The following is a 17058-nucleotide window of genomic DNA, read 5'->3' as shown; positions in this document are numbered from 1 at the left end:
CCACACGCTGTGAAATATGCTCGATCTGATCGTCAGCCAGTCTGAACTCTGAATGAGGTGCTCTACTCTCTGACTGATACACTGGTGTGAGCATCCTAGTAAACTCTGAAGGGCCAGCCTCAGTATCAGGAATGAACTGGATATGTGGTGATGCTGCCCTGAAGTCATGGACAGGAGATGATGGATCTTCTTCTTCTACTCTGCCTTCAGTTCTGACTTCAGCTCTCTCTTCAGTTCTCTCTTCAGTTCTTTCCTCAACTCTCTCCTCAGATCCCTTGATCCAACCACCATCAGTCTTTGCAAATCCCATTCGATGCAGGGTGTGTTGGTTGAAAGTGTCCACATGAGAGAGCTTAGTAGCAGCCTCCCCCTCACAGCTAACTCCAAACCTTCTAAATACTCTAGTAAGGGCCATACCATAAGGCAAGTGTGCCTTGGATCTGTTCAAAGTTTCTCTCATGGCCTCTATCATAAGTGCAGGGAGGTTCAGGGGGGTCTGAGTGATGACATAAAACATGACACATACATCTCTGCTGGAAAGTAAGTCATGTCTACCACTCCTAGGAAAGAAGAGCTTTGTTACTATCTGATGCAGGACCCTCATCTCAATGGACAAAATCTTTGCTTCCAATTTGTTTAAATTTTCTGAATAAGTTTCTCCTAAAATAATTCTGATCCCCTCTTCTTTAATTGGGAGTTCCATATATGAATATCCTTCACTAGGCAACAGAAGTATTTCTCCCAATATCCTAGAATCCAGGCAGATATCAATTCCCTTTACAGTTGAAGTCACTGACCCACTTCCATAAAGAAGGTTCTGGTAGAATTCTCTAACAAGGTCAACATAGGTGACTTCTTAAGGGAGCAATAGAGTTCCCATCCTTGGTTTTTAATTTTGGTGGCAAAAGTAAATCCTTCTTCCTCAAAGAACCGAAAATCTATATTTTTTTCGGTTTCTACTTTTCTATCGGAAAGAGGATTCTTACTGGGGCTTAGGAGGGATTGAGAGGGACCTTGAGCAGGTACAGAAACTAGAGTGGGAGCAGTTGAAGATTGAGCAGCTTGCCTTTTCTTTCTGACAATTTTTTCAGGCTCACGGATTGATTTTCTTCTTTGGGGAAGCTTCATCTTTGGAGCCATATCCACTATAATAGTAGGCAAGGAGACTTGAATTGAGTAGAGGAGGGATCACAAGAGAGTAAAGAAGGATTTTGGTGGAGAAAAGAAGTGGATTTTGGAAGTTCGGTAAAGTGCTAGGGCACGTTCCAACCGCGTCAAGCAAAGCGAGAAAGCACAAAAAAAATCCTTATCAAGGTGGCGATTTTTGGTGGAGAGGAGGAGGGAGAATTGCCTCAGAATAAATCCTTGGTTTTGAAGCAAGAAGAGTTGGAGAAGATGGCTTTTGGAAGGAGGACGATGAGAAGATGAGTCGTCTCACGAACAGGGTTCCTTATAAAAACAATGAACCCGATGGAAGTTGGTGGGATTTACAAGTTTGCCATTGAGTCGACTCATGGGGGTCGACTCATGAAGTTCAGAAAATCAGGAAAAATGTGAATAAATTCCAGAAAAATTTGAAATTTTGAGTGAAGGAATTTTGCTCAATGATAAGTTTTTAGAATGATAAAATTGAGCTTTTAGGACCAGGGTAGATGTTGGAAATTGAGCTCTAATCAATTCTTTGGAAATTGAGAAATTTTAGGCAAATGGATCTAGAATTCCTAGATTTCTCCTAATTTCACAGAATCTATCCTCACTAAGGGCCTTTGTAAAGATATCAGCTAATTGACTATCAGTGCAAACATATTCAAGAATTATATTTTTGTTTTGAACATGTTCTCTTATAAAATGATGTCTTATTTCAATATGTTTGGATCTTGAGTGTTGAATTGGATTTTTAGATAGATTTATGGCACATGTGTTGTCACATCTTATTGGTATTTTATTAAGTTTGATTCCAAAGTCTTCGAGTTGTTGCTTAATCCACAGGATTTGAGCACAACAATTTCCACTGCAATGTATTCGGCCTCAGCCGTAGACAGTGCCACCGAATTTTGTTTCTTGCTAAACCATGAGATTAGGTTAACTCCAAGAAATTGGCAAGTTCCACTTGTGCTTTTTCTATCTAATTTACATCCAGCAAAATCAGCATCTGAATATCCTAATAAATCAATTTGTGAGTCCTTAGAGTACCATAACCCTAGAGTTTGAGTACCATTTAAGTATCTAAGGATTCTTTTAACAGCATTCAAATGAGATTCTTTAGGATTAGATTGATATCTAGCACATAAGCAAACACTAAACATGATATCAGGCCTATTTGCAGTTAAATATAATAATGAGCCAATCATACCTCTATAGTATTTTAAGTCTACACATTTACCTTCATCATCCTTGTCAAGCTTACATGAGGGACTCATTGGTGTGCCAATTGGTTTGCAGTTCTTCATTCCAAATCTTTTGAGTAGTTCCTTGATGTACTTGCTTTGGGTGATGGAGATTCTCTCTTTTGATTGTTTGATTTGGAGTCCGAGGAAGAAGGTGAGTTCTCCCATCATGCTCATCTCGAACTCCCCCTGCATAAGCTTAGCAAAGTCTTGACAAAGGGATTCATTAGTAGATCCAAAAATTATGTCATCAACATAAATTTGTATAATTAGCATATCATTTTGATTTCTTTTAATAAATAGGGTTGTATCTACATTACCTCTTGAAAAACCATTATTCATTAGAAATTTGCTTAGCCTTTCATACCATGCTCTAGGTGCTTGTTTTAATCCATATAAAGCTTTATTTAATCTAAAGACATGATTAGGAAAAGCATGATTTTCAAATCCGGGTGGTTGTTCTACATATACTTCTTCAGAGATATATCCATTTAAAAATGCACTTTTAACATCCATTTGAAATAATTTGAATTTCATAAAGCAAGCATATGCAAGTAGAAGTCTAATAGCTTCTAATCTAGCAACAGGTGCAAAGGTTTCATCAAAATCAATTCCTTCTTCTTGATTATATCCCTTAGCAACCAGTCTTGCTTTATTTCTAATTACATTTCCATGCTCATCTAATTTGTTTCTAAAGACCCATTTTGTGCCAATTATTGAAAAATCTTTAGGTCTTGATACTAAGGTCCAAACATTATTTCTTTCAAATTGATTAAGTTCCTCTTGCATAGCATTAATCTAATTATGATCATTTTCAGCTTCTTCAAAAGTTTTAGGTTCAAGATGAGATACAAAAGCACAATGATTAACTGCATCCCTTAGTGAAGAATGGGTTTTTACCCCATGCATAGGGTCACCAATAATTAACTCCTTAGGGTGGTTGTGAACATACCTCCATTCCTTGGGTAGGTCATTTGTACCTTGAGGTTGTTCTTGAATTTCTTCACCTCTTTCATTTTGTTCGTCTTCTTGATCCTTGTCTTTTGGAGTTGCTGAATCTTTCAGAGTGATCTCCTTCATACCTTTTATTAGTGGATCTGCATCATCAACACCCTCATTCTTCCTTGAAGGAAGATCGTTAGATTTTCAAAAACAACATGTATGGACTCCTCAACTACTAAAGTTCTTTTGCTGAAAACTCTAAATGCTTTACTAGTGGAGGAGTAACCTAGAAAGATTGCTTCATCTGATTTTGCATCAAATTTACTAAGTTTTTTTTTGCCATTATTTAATACAAAATATCGGCAACCAAAAATATAAAAATATGCAATATTTGGTTTTCTTCCTTTTCAAAGTTCATAGGGGGTTTTCTTTAAAAATTGTCTAATTAAAGCATGATTTAAAATGTAACATGCTGTGTTAATTGCTTCCGCCCAAAAATATTTTGGAAGGTTGCTTTCACACAATATGGTACGGGCCATTTCTTCTAAGGTTCTGTTTTTCCTTTCAACTACCCCATTTTGTTGGGGTGTCCTAGGAGCAGAGAAGTTATGGCCAATTTCATTTTCATCACAAAAATTTTCAAAATCTTGATTTTCAAATTCAGTTCCATGATCACTTCTAATATTTTGAATTGAAAAACCTTTTTCATTAGAGACTTTTCGATGAAATTTAGTGAAAATATGAAAAGTTTCATTTTTGTGAGCCAAAAAGAAAACTCAAGTAAAACGAGAGTAATCATCTATAATTACAAAGCCATATCGTTTTCCTCCTAGACTGATGGTTCTTGTTGGTCCAAATAAGTCCATATGTAAGAGCTCTAATGGTCTAGAAGTTGAAACAGTATTTTTGGATTTAAATGATACTCTAGTTTGTTTACCTAATTGGCATGCATCACAAATTCTATCCTTTTCAAAATTCAGTTTTGGCAAATCGAGAACTAAATCTTTCTTAATTAATTTTGAAAGAGAATGCATGCTGATATGTGCAAGTCTACGATGCCACAGCCAACTAGTCTCATTGATTTTAGCATTCAAGGATACTAGGCATTGCATGTCTAATTTGGCTAAGTCATTCAAATCTATCATATAAACATTGCCATGCCTATGTCCTATAAATTTAATGCCATCGTTAATAGGACTAGTCACAATGCAAACAGATGATTCAAAAACTACTTTATACCCTTTATCACAGAATTGACTAATGCTAAGTAAGTTATGCTTTAAACCTTTAACTAGTAAAACATTCTCAATGTATTTGGAGGGAGTGATACCAATGTTACCTATCCCGATGATCTTTCCTTTGCCATTATCTCCAAAGGTGACCATCCCTCCATCCTTAGCATCAAGCATGACGAATTGTGATTCATCACCAGTCATGTGTCTCGAGCATCCACTGTCAAGATACCATTTCCTGTTTCCTTCTTGGGATGCTAGACACACCTGCAAGCAAAGGTCAAGTCTCTGTCTTAGGTACCCAAGCTTTCTTGGGTCCTTTTAGGTTAGTCAGAATGGTTCCTTTTGGAACCCATATTTTCTTTGTGTTTGCATATTTGTTAATAAGACATGTGTATGATTTATGTCCTATCTTACCACAGTTGAAACAAGTAATATTTGTAGACTTGTTACTTGAATAATTTACATAAATATCCTTCAGAAATTTTTGTTTCTTCAGAGGTTTATAGCCAAGTCCAGCCTTATCATATATAGCTTTCTGATTATCAAGAATCATATTTAGTTTGTTTGAACTTAAGGTGAACTTATCTACTATAGATTTCAGTTTGTTAATTTCATCCTTTAAGTTTTGATTTTCTTGAATCAAGGTGAATTTTTCAATTGACAGGTTTTCAGCTTGTTTCACTAAGGACTGATTTTCCAATTTCAGTTCTTTGTTTTTCTTCCCTAGTTTCTTTAATTCATCAATTGAATCATAGAATGCTTCATGCAATTCTTCAAATGTGAATTCACTAGTGGATTCAGAAGTTACCTCATTTTCATGTGCCATCAAGCACAGGTTGGCTTGTTCTGTTGAGGTTTCTTCGTCGGAGCTTGAGTCATCACTCGCACTCCAAGTCGCCATCATTGCTTTCTTTTTGAACTTTTTGTTGCCTTTCTTCAGTTGTAGACATTCAGATCTGAAATGTCCCAATTTCTTGCACTCGTAGCATGTAAGGGGTTGATCTTTCTCTTTTTCTTTGCTTTGTTCCCCTTTTGTGAATTTCTTTCTCATCCTCTTTTCCTTTTTCTTAGAAACTTTTTAAATTTCGGGTGATGAGTGCCATCTCTTCATCCTGTTCTTCATCTTCAGTGTCATCCATTTCATAATCAGGTGAAGTTGTGGATTTGAGGGCAATGGTTCTTTTCTTTTTGACTTCATCCTCTTGATGTTGCTTCATGCTAAGTTCATGAGTCATCAAGGATCCAAGAAGCTCTTCTAGAGGTAGAGTGTTCAAGTCCTTTGCTTCTTGGATGGCAGTCACCTTGGCTTCCCAAGTTCTTGGCAGTGACCTGAGAATCTTCCTTACAAGTTCACTGTTAGTATAAGATTTGCCAAGACTCTTCAAACCATTAATTATATCAGTAAAACGAGTAAACATAGCAGTTATGGACTCATCATGTTCTATTTTGAACAATTCATATTTATGTACAAGCATGTTTATTTTAGACTCTTTTACTTGATTTGTTCCCTCATGGGTTACTTCTAACCTATCCCATATTTCTTTAGCAGATGCACAAGTAGAAATGTGATTGAATTCACTTGCATCTAGTGCACAATAAAGAACATTCATGGCTTTGGCATTTAATTGTGCCAATTTCTTGTCAACCTCATCCCATTCTTTCTCGGTTTGGTTGACTCCTCACCATCTATAATCTTGGTGGGTGTGTGAGAACCGTTCACTATGATACTCCACATATCATAGTCGAGTGCTTGTATGAAAATCTTCATCCGAGCTTTCCAATAGGTGTAATTAGACCCATTGAAAAGTGGAGGTCGGTTTGTTGATTGCCCCTCGACTAGAGAAGTACCAACATGGGTTGCCATAGATCTTTGGCTCTTTGATTGTTAGATCAAAGAAGGGCTAGAGCACCGGGCTCTGATACCACTTGTTGCCCAGCTATGCAACCCCAGAGGGGGGGTGAATTGGGTTTCTAAAAATTTTAGAATTAATTAAATACTTATGATGAATAAGACAAAGACTTTAATTCAATATTAATTACTTAAAGCAGGAATGCAAGAATATGATAGAGAAATAAGATAAAGCGATAAAACACACCACAAACACAAGGATTTATAGTGGTTCGGTGCCAACCTTGCACCTACATCCACTCCCCAAGCTCCTACTTGGGAATTTCAATCCACTATACTTGTATTCAACCTGAATACAAAATATCGGAAACTCCGACACTAGCTATCCCAAGCTAGATCACTTATTTTTCAGGTACAAGTAAACCCAAAATACTCCGATTTCAGGTTCGGATCAACCTTTCTTGTTTTGAAAATCTCCAAAAATAAGAACAAAAACTCACAAAGAGTTAAAAAATTTTGAGCACAGATTAATACAATAACAGCTCCTTAAATGAGCGAATATAACAATAAAAACTTTACTCAAATGAAGAACCCCTTTTCGGATTTTCTCAAAGTGGATGAATGCTTGAACGAATGCTTGAGAAGAGGTTGATTGTTGATTGAAGATCTCTTGAAAGCTTTGGAAGATCTCTAGATCAAGGTTGAACAATAGGCTTGAAAGATCCTCTCTTTGAAAGCTCTTGAATCTCTTTCACAATCTCTCGTGTGGATTTTGGATCCTCTTTTCTTTTTCTCTCAAATTATCTCGTGGATCCTCTCAATGAATTTTATGTCTCTTTTGATCTGCCGATTGATCTTCTTTTTTCTCTCCAATTTGATCTGCTATTTAATCTACAATTTCTTTCACCATTTCAAGCATTTTTTAGCATTAAAAGCAAGAGAAAATAATTTAGGCAGATAAAGAGCCGTTAGAGCAATTTTAGCAAGCATAAAAGGCAATTAAAATGGGCAAAAAAATAGTCGTTGCGGACGATTTCCATCGCAGGAGTCGACTCATGAGTCGACTCATGCTACAGGAGTCGACTCATGAGTCGACTTCTGTTGCAACAGCCAAAAAATGAGTTTCTGCAACTTTTGGCCTAAAACTGCAGGGGTCGACTCATGGAGGTCGACTCATGCCTGGGGGTCGACTCATGAGGGTCGACTCACAGGGTGTGCCAACAAAAAATCTACGTGCCAATCAGCTCATTGTGCCATGAGTTGACTCACGGGTCGACTCATGATTTTCAAACATGCATAACTTTCAAAATACAAGTCCAAAATCAATGAAATTTTCACCAATAGTTTACAAATCATTTGTTCTATCAATTGATACTATCAAATCAGAATTTTAGTAAAATTATGATTTTGCCCTTGAAGAGCATAAGGACTTTTTTATTTTAAAATTATTTGTATCCCTTCAATCTGCTTTGTAATCATCAAAATCAATCTAGGAGCAACATATTAAGAATCATTCTAACATTAAACGATCAATGTGATTGATGTTTGACCTAATGCAAGTATTGTAGGAGGATCGATTAGCAATTGGATTGCTAATCGACTGAATCTGATTAAGTAATTAGTTTGACATCAAGTCTTATTATATTTGATTCAATTAGAATTAGTTTGAATTTAATTAGATTAAGTCTAATTGATTTATTGGATAAGCCAATTGCAAGGGAGAACAAGTCCCTGTTTGACTAGGACTTGTATGCACCTAATTCCTACTTAAGTTAGGATTTAAATCAGAATTAAATATGATTTAATCTAATTTATTAAGACTTCTAGTTGGACTAGAATTATCATTAATTAAGTTATAATTAATTTAGATTGGGTTCAAAGTGTTTGACCTAATCTACATAAGAATCCTAGTTAGACTAGGACTCCATCTCTTCTCTTACGCCACGTAAGAAATCTCAAGCCCATGCCCACTAATTAATTTCCAGATATTTTTTTATGATATTCATATCTAAGAAATATTATCTCACACCACTTATTCTAGAGATTTGAATCAGATTTGATTTGATTCAATATGGAAAGAGATTTGGCTAATTATGGAAAGTGGTTTATGTTGCTCCCAGATTAATTTTGATGACTACAAAACAGTTGGAAGGGATACAAATATTTTTTATGTGAAAAAGACCTTATGCTCTACAGGGGCAAAATCGTAATTTCATCAAAACTCTGATTTGATAACATCATCGTGTAGAACAAATGATATGTAATCTATTGGTGAAAGTTTCATGATTTTTGGACTTATATTTTTGGAGTTTTGAAGGTTTGAAGTTCATGAGTCGACTCATGAGTCAACTCATGAAACTATGAGCTGATTGGCACGCAAAGATTAGCCATGGCACACTGGTTTTCTGGCTTGGCACGACCTGTGAGTCGACTCATGAGTCGACCCACAAGGCATGAGTCAACTCATGAGTCGACCTCTGCTGTTTTGGGCCAAGAAAATCCAAAAACCCAATCTCTGGACTTTGCAACAGAGGTCGACTCATGAGTCGACCCCTGAGGCATGAGTCGACTCATGAGTCGACTCACATGTCGGGATTTGCCTGTAACGGCTAGTTTTTGGCCAGATTTGGTTGCTTTTTAATGCTGCTTTTTGTGCTCTAACGGCTCTTTTTCTGCCTAGTTTGTTTTCCCTTGTCTCTTAAGGCTATAAAGGTTTCAAAAGGTGGAAAACAAAAAAGTAGAGAGATCCAAATATCCAAGAGGCATTCAAGTGATTTGAAAAGAGAAAATCAAGAGCATTCAAGAGGGCATTCAAGTGCATTCAAGAGAGAGTTTTCTCAAGCCAACTTCTCAACCTCATTCAAGAGCTCATTTACAGCCTTCAAGAAGCCTTCAATCAAGCTCACCAACTCCTCAAGCATTTACTTCATCTCTCATCCACTTTGAGGAAATCCAAGAAGGGCTTCTTCATTTGAGTAAAACGTATTTATTGTTATATTCGCTCACTTAAGGAGCTATTCTTGTACTTATTTGTGCTCTAAACTGATTTTATCTTGTGAGCAATTATTTTTATTTTGGAGGGTTTCCAAAACAAGGAAAGGTTGATCCGAACCTGAAATCGGAGTGTATTGGGTCGGCTTGTACCCGAAAATAAGTGGACTAGCTTGGGATAGCTAGTGTCGGAGTTTCCGACGGTTGTATTCGGGTTGAATACAAAGTATAGTGGATTGGAATTCCCAAGTAGGAGCTTGGGGAGTGGATGTAGGTGCAGGGTTGGCACCGAACCACTATAAATCATTGTGTTTGTGGCATGCTTTATTGTTTCTCTTTAATTCTCCATTATATCCTTGCATTCTTATTTTAAGTAATTAATCTCAAACCAAAGTCTCTCTCTTCATTCATCAAGTTTTTGATATATAATTTTTACAAGTAATTAGTTAAGCCTAAAATTTTTAAAACCCAATTCACCCCCCCTCTTGGGTTGCATAGCTGGGCAACAAGTGGTATCAGAGCCCGGTGCTCTAGCCCTTCTTTGATCTAACAATCAAAGAGCCAAAGATCTATGGCAACCCACGTCGGCACTTCTCTAGCCGAGGGGCAATCTACCAACCGACCTCCACTTTTCAATGGGTCTAACTACACCTATTGGAAAGCTCGGATGAAGATTTTCATACAAGCACTAGACTATGATATGTGGAGTATCATAGTGAACGGTCCACACACACCCACCAAGATAATAGATGGTGAGGAGTCAACCAAACCCGAAAGAGAATGGGATGAGGTTGATAAGAAATTGGCACAGTTAAATGCTAAAGCTATGAATGTTCTTTACTGTTCACTTGATGCAAATGAATTTAATCGCATTTCTACCTGTGCATCTGCTAAAGAAATATGGGATAGGTTAGAAGTAACCCATGAGGGAACAAATCAAGTAAAGGAGTCTAAAATAAACATGCTTGTACATAAATATGAGTTATTTAAAATGGAGCATGATGAGTCCATAACTGCTATGTTTACTCGCTTTACTGATATAATTAATGGTTTGAAGAGTCTTGGCAAATCTTATACTAACAGTGAACTTGTAAGGAAGATTCTCAGGTCATTGCCAAGAATCTGGGAAGCCAAGGTGACTGCTATCCAAGAAGCAAAGGACTTGAACACTCTACCTCTAGAAGAGCTTCTTGGATCCTTGATGACTCACGAGCTTAGCATGAAGCAACATCAAGAGGATGAAGTCAAAAAGAAGAGAACCATTGCCCTCAAATCCACAGCCTCTCCTGATGAAGAAACTGACGATACAGAAGATGAAGAACAGGATGAAGAAATGGCACTCATCACCCGAAGATTCAAGAAGTTCCTAAGAAAGAGGAAACAGGGGATGAGAAAGAGACCTTTCACAAAAGGGGAACAAAGCAAAGAGAAAGAAAAAGATCAACCCCTTATATGCTATGAGTGCAAGAAGCCGGGGCATTTCAAATCCGAATGTCCACAATTGAAGAAAGGTCCCAAAAAGTTCAAAAAGAAGGCAATGATGGCCACATGGAGTGCGAGCGACGACTCAAGCTCCGATGAGGAGACCTCAACAGAACAAGCCAACCTGTGCCTTATGGCACACGATAATGAGGTAATTTCTGAAAACCCTAGTGATTTTACTTTTGAAGAATTGCATGAAGCCTTCAATGATTTAATTGATGAATTGAAGAAACTAGGAATGAAAAACAAAGAACTAAAACTGAAAAATCAGTCTTTAGTAAAACAAGCAGAAAATCTTTCAGTTGAAAAATCTACTTTGCTTCAAGAGAACCAAAGCCTAAAGAATGATATTAATAAGCTGAAACCTATAGTAGATAAATTCACCTTAAGTTCAAACAAACTAAATATGATTCTTGAAAATCAAAAGGCCGTATATGATAAGGCCGGACTTGGCTATAACCCCTTAAAGAAACAAAAATTTCTGAAAAATATTTATGTAAATTATTCAAGTAACAAGCCTACCAATACTACTTGTTTTAAATGTGGTAGAATAGGGCATAAATCTTACACTTGTGCAAACATAACTGTAAAGAAAATATGGGTTCCAAAAGGAACCATCTTGACTAACCAAAAAGGACCCAAGAAAGCTTGGGTACCTAAAACAAAAACTTGATATTTGTTTGCAGGTGTGTCTAGCATCCCATGGAGAAAACAGGAAATGGTATCTGGACAGTGGATGCTCGAGACACATGACTGGTGATGAATCACAATTCATCACGCTTGATGCTAAGGATGGAGGGATGGTCACCTTTGGAGATAATGGCAAAGGAAAGATCATCGGGATAGGTAACATTGGTATCACTCCCTCCAAATATATTGAAAATGTTTTGTTAGTTAAAGGTTTAAAGCATAACTTACTTAGCATTAGTCAATTTTGTGATAAAGGGTATAAAGTAGTTTTTGAATCATCTGTTTGTATTGTGACTAGTCCTGTTAATGATGGCATCAAATTTATAGGATATAGACATGGCAATGTTTATATGGTAGATCTAAATGATTTAGCCAAATTAGACATGCAATGCCTAGTATCCTTAAATGCTAAAGTTAATGAGACTAGTTGGCTTTGGCATCGTAGACTTGCTCACATTAGCATGCATTCTCTTTCAAAATTAATTAAGAAAGAATTAGTTGATGGCTTGCCTAAACTGAATTTTGAAAAAGATAGGATTTGTGATGCATGTCAATTAGGTAAGCAAACTAGAGTTTCATTTAAATCCAAAAATATTGTTTCAACTTCTAGACCATTAGAGCTTTTGCATATGGATTTATTTGGACCAACTAGAACCACAAGTCTAGGAGGAAAACGATATGGTTTTGTAATAATAGATGATTATTCACGTTTTACTTGGGTTTTCTTTTTGGCACACAAAGATGAAACTTTTCATATTTTCACTAAATTTCATCGAAAAGTCACTAATGAAAAAGGATTTTCAATTCAAAATATTAGAAGTGACCATGGAACTGAATTTGAAAATCAAGACTTTGAAAAATTTTGTGATGAAAATGGAATCGGCCATAACTTCTCTGCTCCTAGAACACCCCAACAAAATGGGGTAGTTGAAAGGAAAAACAGAATCTTAGAAGAAATGGCCCGTACCATGCTTTGTGAAAGCAACCTTCCAAGATATTTTTGGGCGGAAGCTATTAACACAGCATGTTACATTCTAAATCGTGCTTTAATTAGATAATTTTTTAAGAAAATCCCCTATGAACTTTGGAAAGGAAGAAAACCAAATATTGCATATTTTCATGTTTTTGGTTGCCGATGTTTTGTATTAAATAATGGTAAGGAAAGACTTGGTAAATTTGATGCAAAATCAGATGAAGCAATCTTTCTGGGTTACTCCTCTACTAGTAAAGCTTTTAGAGTTTTTAATAAAAGAACTTTAGTAGTTGAGGAGTCCATTCATGTTGTCTTTGATGAATCTAACGATCTTCCTTCAAGGAAGAATGAGGGTGTTGATGATGCAGATCCATTAATAGAAGGTATGAAGGAGATCACTCTGAAAGATTCAGCCACTCCAGAGGACAAGGAACAAGAAGACAAACAAGATGAGATAGGTGAGGAAATTCAAGAACAACCTCAAGGTACAAATGACCTACCCAAGGAATGGAGGTATGTTCACAACCACCCTAAGGAGTTAATTATTGGTGATCCTATGCATGGTATAAAAACTCGCTCTTCACTTAGAGATGTGTTTAATCATTGTGCTTTTGTATCTCATTTTGAACCTAAAACTATTGAAGAAGCTGAAAAAGATCATAATTGGATTAATGCAATGCAAGAGGAACTTAATCAATTTGAAAGAAATAATGTTTGGACTTTGGTTTCAAGACCTAAAAACTGTTCAATAATTGGCACAAAATGGGTCTTTAGAAACAAATTAGATGAGCATGGTAATGTAATTAGAAATAAAGCAAGATTGGTTGCTAAAGGATATAATCAAGAAGAAGGAATTGATTTTGATGAAACCTTTGCACCAGTAGCTAGATTAGAAGCTATTAGACTTCTACTTGCATATGCTTGCTTTATGAAATTCAAATTGTTTCAAATGGATGTTAAAAGTGCATTTTTAAATGGATTTATTGCTGAAGAAGTTTATGTAGAACAACCCCCTGGATTTGAAAATCATGCCTTTCCTAATCATGTCTTTAAATTAAATAAGGCTTTATATGGATTAAAACAAGCACCTAGAGCATGGTATGATAGACTAAGCAAATTTTTACTAAATAATGGTTTCTCAAGAGGCAATGTGGATACAACTCTATTTATTAAAAGAAACCAAAATGATATGCTAATTATACAAATTTATGTTGATGACATAATTTTTGGGTCTACTAATGAATCCCTTTGTCAAGACTTTGCTAAGCTTATGCAGGGAGAGTTCGAGATGAGCATGATGGGAGAACTCACCTTCTTCCTCGGACTCCAGATCAAACAATCAAAAGAGGGAATCTCCATCACCCAAAGCAAGTACACCAAGGAACTACTCAAAAGATTTGGAATGGAGAACTCCAAACCCATTGGCACACCAATGAGTCCCTCATGTAAGCTTGACAAGGATGATGAAGGTAAATGTGTAGACTTAAAATACTATAGAGGCATATTGGATCATTATTATATTTAACTGCAAGTAGGCCTGATATCATGTTTAGTGTTTATTTATGTGCTAGATATCAATCTAATCCTAAAGAATCTCATTTGAATGCTGTTAAAAGAATCCTTAGATACTTAAATGGTACTCAAACTTTAGGGTTATGGTACTCTAAGGACTCACAAATAGATTTATTAGGATATTCTGATGCTGACTTTGCTGGATGTAAACTAGATAGAAAAAGCACAAGTGGAACTTGTCAATTTCTTGGAGTTAACCTAATCTCATGGTTTAGCAAGAAACAAAATTCGGTAGCACTGTCTACGGCTGAGGCCGAATACATTGCAGCCGGAAGTTGTTGTGCTCAAATCTTGTGGATTAAGCAACAACTCGAAGACTTTGGAATTAAACTTAATGAAACACCAATAAGATGTGACAACACAAGTGCCATAAATCTATCTAAAAATCCTATTCAACACTCAAGATCCAAACATATTGAAATAAGACATCACTTCATAAGAGAACATGTTCAAAACAAAAATATAATTCTTGAATATGTTTGCACCGAAAATCAATTAGCTGATATCTTTACAAAGGCCCTTAGTGAGGATAGATTCTGTGAAATTAGGAGAAATCTAGGAATTCTTGATCCATTTGCCTGAATTATTTTTCAAATTCCAATGATTTATGGTCAAAATCTCCTAAGAGCTCAATTTCCAACACCTTTCTTGGTCCCAAAAGCTCAAGTTTTTCATTCTAAAAACTCATCATAGAGCTAAACTCCTTCTCCCCAAAATTCAAATTTTTCTGGAATTTATTCACATTTTTCCTGATTTTCTGAACTTCATGAGTCGACCCCCATGAGTCGACTCAATGGCAAACTTGTAATTCCCAGCAACTTCCAACGGGCTGAAGGGTTTATATGTTGAATTACTGTTCGTGAGCCGACCCTCACGCTCGTCTTCCTCCTTCCGAAATCCATTCTCCCTTCTCCCATTTGCTCCATTTCCTAGGCTTGAGCTAGTGGAACTCCTCCCGCCTCCTCTCCACCGCAAATAGCCACTCCGGGAAAGGTTCTTTTGTGACCTCTTCCCTTGTTCTTCACGGTTGGAGCGTGCCCTAGCACTCCACCGTCCCTCTCAAATCCACTCATTCTCTCCTCCAAAACCTCAAATCACTCTCTTATAATCCTTCCTCCACTCCTTCACTTGCTCCTCAAGTCTCCTCGCCTGCTTTTGAAGAGGGTATGGCACCAAAAATGAAACTTCCCCAAAGGAGAAAGTCTGTCCGGGAACTTGAAGAAAGTGTTAGAAGGAAAAGACAAGCGGCACAGTCCACCTCTGCTCCCGTTCCAGATTCTGTTCAAGGTCCTTCACAGTCTTCTCAAACTCCCAGTAAGAACCCTCTCTCAGATAGAAAAGTAGAAACCGGGAAAAACATTGACTTCCGGTTCTTTGAAAGTGAGGGATTTTCTTTAGCAAGTAAGATCAAAACTCAGGGATGGAGCTTTTACTGTTTACTCAAAGAAGTCACCTTTGTTGACCTTGTTAGGGAGTTTTATCAGAATTTTATTTATGGAAATGGGTCTGTAACTTCAACTGTGAAAGGGATTGATATCTGTCTGGATCCTGTCATTTTAGGGGAGATTTTACACTTACCTAGTGAAGGTTATGCATACATGGAACTCCCCGTGAAAGAAGAAGGTATAAGTGTTATACTTGGAGGAACCTACCAAGGGAATTTGAATAAACTAGAGGCCAAGATTTTACCTATAGAAATGAGAATCTTACATCAAATGGTCACAAAACTTTTCTTCCCTAGGAGTGGTAGGCACGATCTTCTGTCAGGCAGGGACATATGCATTATGTTTCACATTATCACAGAAACCCCCCTAAACCTCCCAGCACTTATGATAGAGGCCATGAGAGAGACTCTGAACAGATCTAAGGCACATTTGCCTTATGGTATGGCCCTGACTAGAGTTTTCAGGAGGTTTGGAGTTAGTTGTGAGGGGGAGGCTCCCACCAAACTGTCTCATGTTGATACCTTCAACCTTCACACCTTGCATCGAATGGGGTTCACAAAAAGTGGTGGTGGTTGGATCAGGGGAGCTGAAGAGAGAACAGAAGAAAGAGCAGAAGAGAGAGCAGAAGAAAGAGCTGAGGATATAGCAGAAGTCAGAGCTGAAGAAGAAGAAGGTCCATCATCTCCTGTTCATGGCTTCAGGGCAGCTTCACCAGATATACAGTTCTTTCCGGATCCAGAGGCTGGCCCTTCTGAGTTACCAGGATACCCACACCTGTGCATCAGCCAGAGAGCAGAGCACCTCCGCCAGAGTTCACACTGTCCGATTATCAGATTGAGCGGATTGCACAGCGTATGGTCTCCTTGATGTCGAGTCAGATGAGCAGTACTTCATTTGTACCAGGGGCTACTTCTACTGATCAGACTTTGACTCCCCACATCTCCACAGTATATCAGATGATGGCAGATCAGTCCATGAGGATTCAGCAGCTTGAGGACACTGTTCTGAGATTGACTGGCAGAGTTCTCGAGTTACAGGGGCAGGTCTTCGATTTGGCACACCCTCAGCCTCAGGAGTCTTCGATTGAGGTCACTGATCTCACTGCAGAGGCCGACAGACTCAGAGGAGCTCTTGAGGGCGGTTATGAGTTACTGAGGAAGGAGATCAGAGGATCAAGTGAGCAAGCTACTACTCAGTTCACTGCACTTCTCCAGGCTGTCTCCAGGGCACTGACTGTACTTGACTCCATCAGACTTACCCTTTCAGTTCAGTCCCTAGCTTCTCAGTGTTCTCAGCCACCCAGTTCCTCCCGTTCGCCTGCTCGTGCTAGTTCTTCCTCTCGTGCCAGAGGCAGACGGGGTCGAGGACGTATCTCAGATCCAGATCCATCTGATCCTTATCACATTTCTGATGATTCTGATCATTGATCATTTCTAGATCCTAGGTCTTAGTATTTAGTCCTCTCTAGGATCTGTATTTTTGGGGCCATGTA

Source organism: Elaeis guineensis, chromosome 1 (genome assembly GCF_000442705.2).
Source record: "Elaeis guineensis isolate ETL-2024a chromosome 1, EG11, whole genome shotgun sequence".
Lineage (NCBI taxonomy): Eukaryota > Viridiplantae > Streptophyta > Magnoliopsida > Arecales > Arecaceae > Elaeis > Elaeis guineensis.
Note: the sequence above shows the minus strand (reverse complement) of the source record.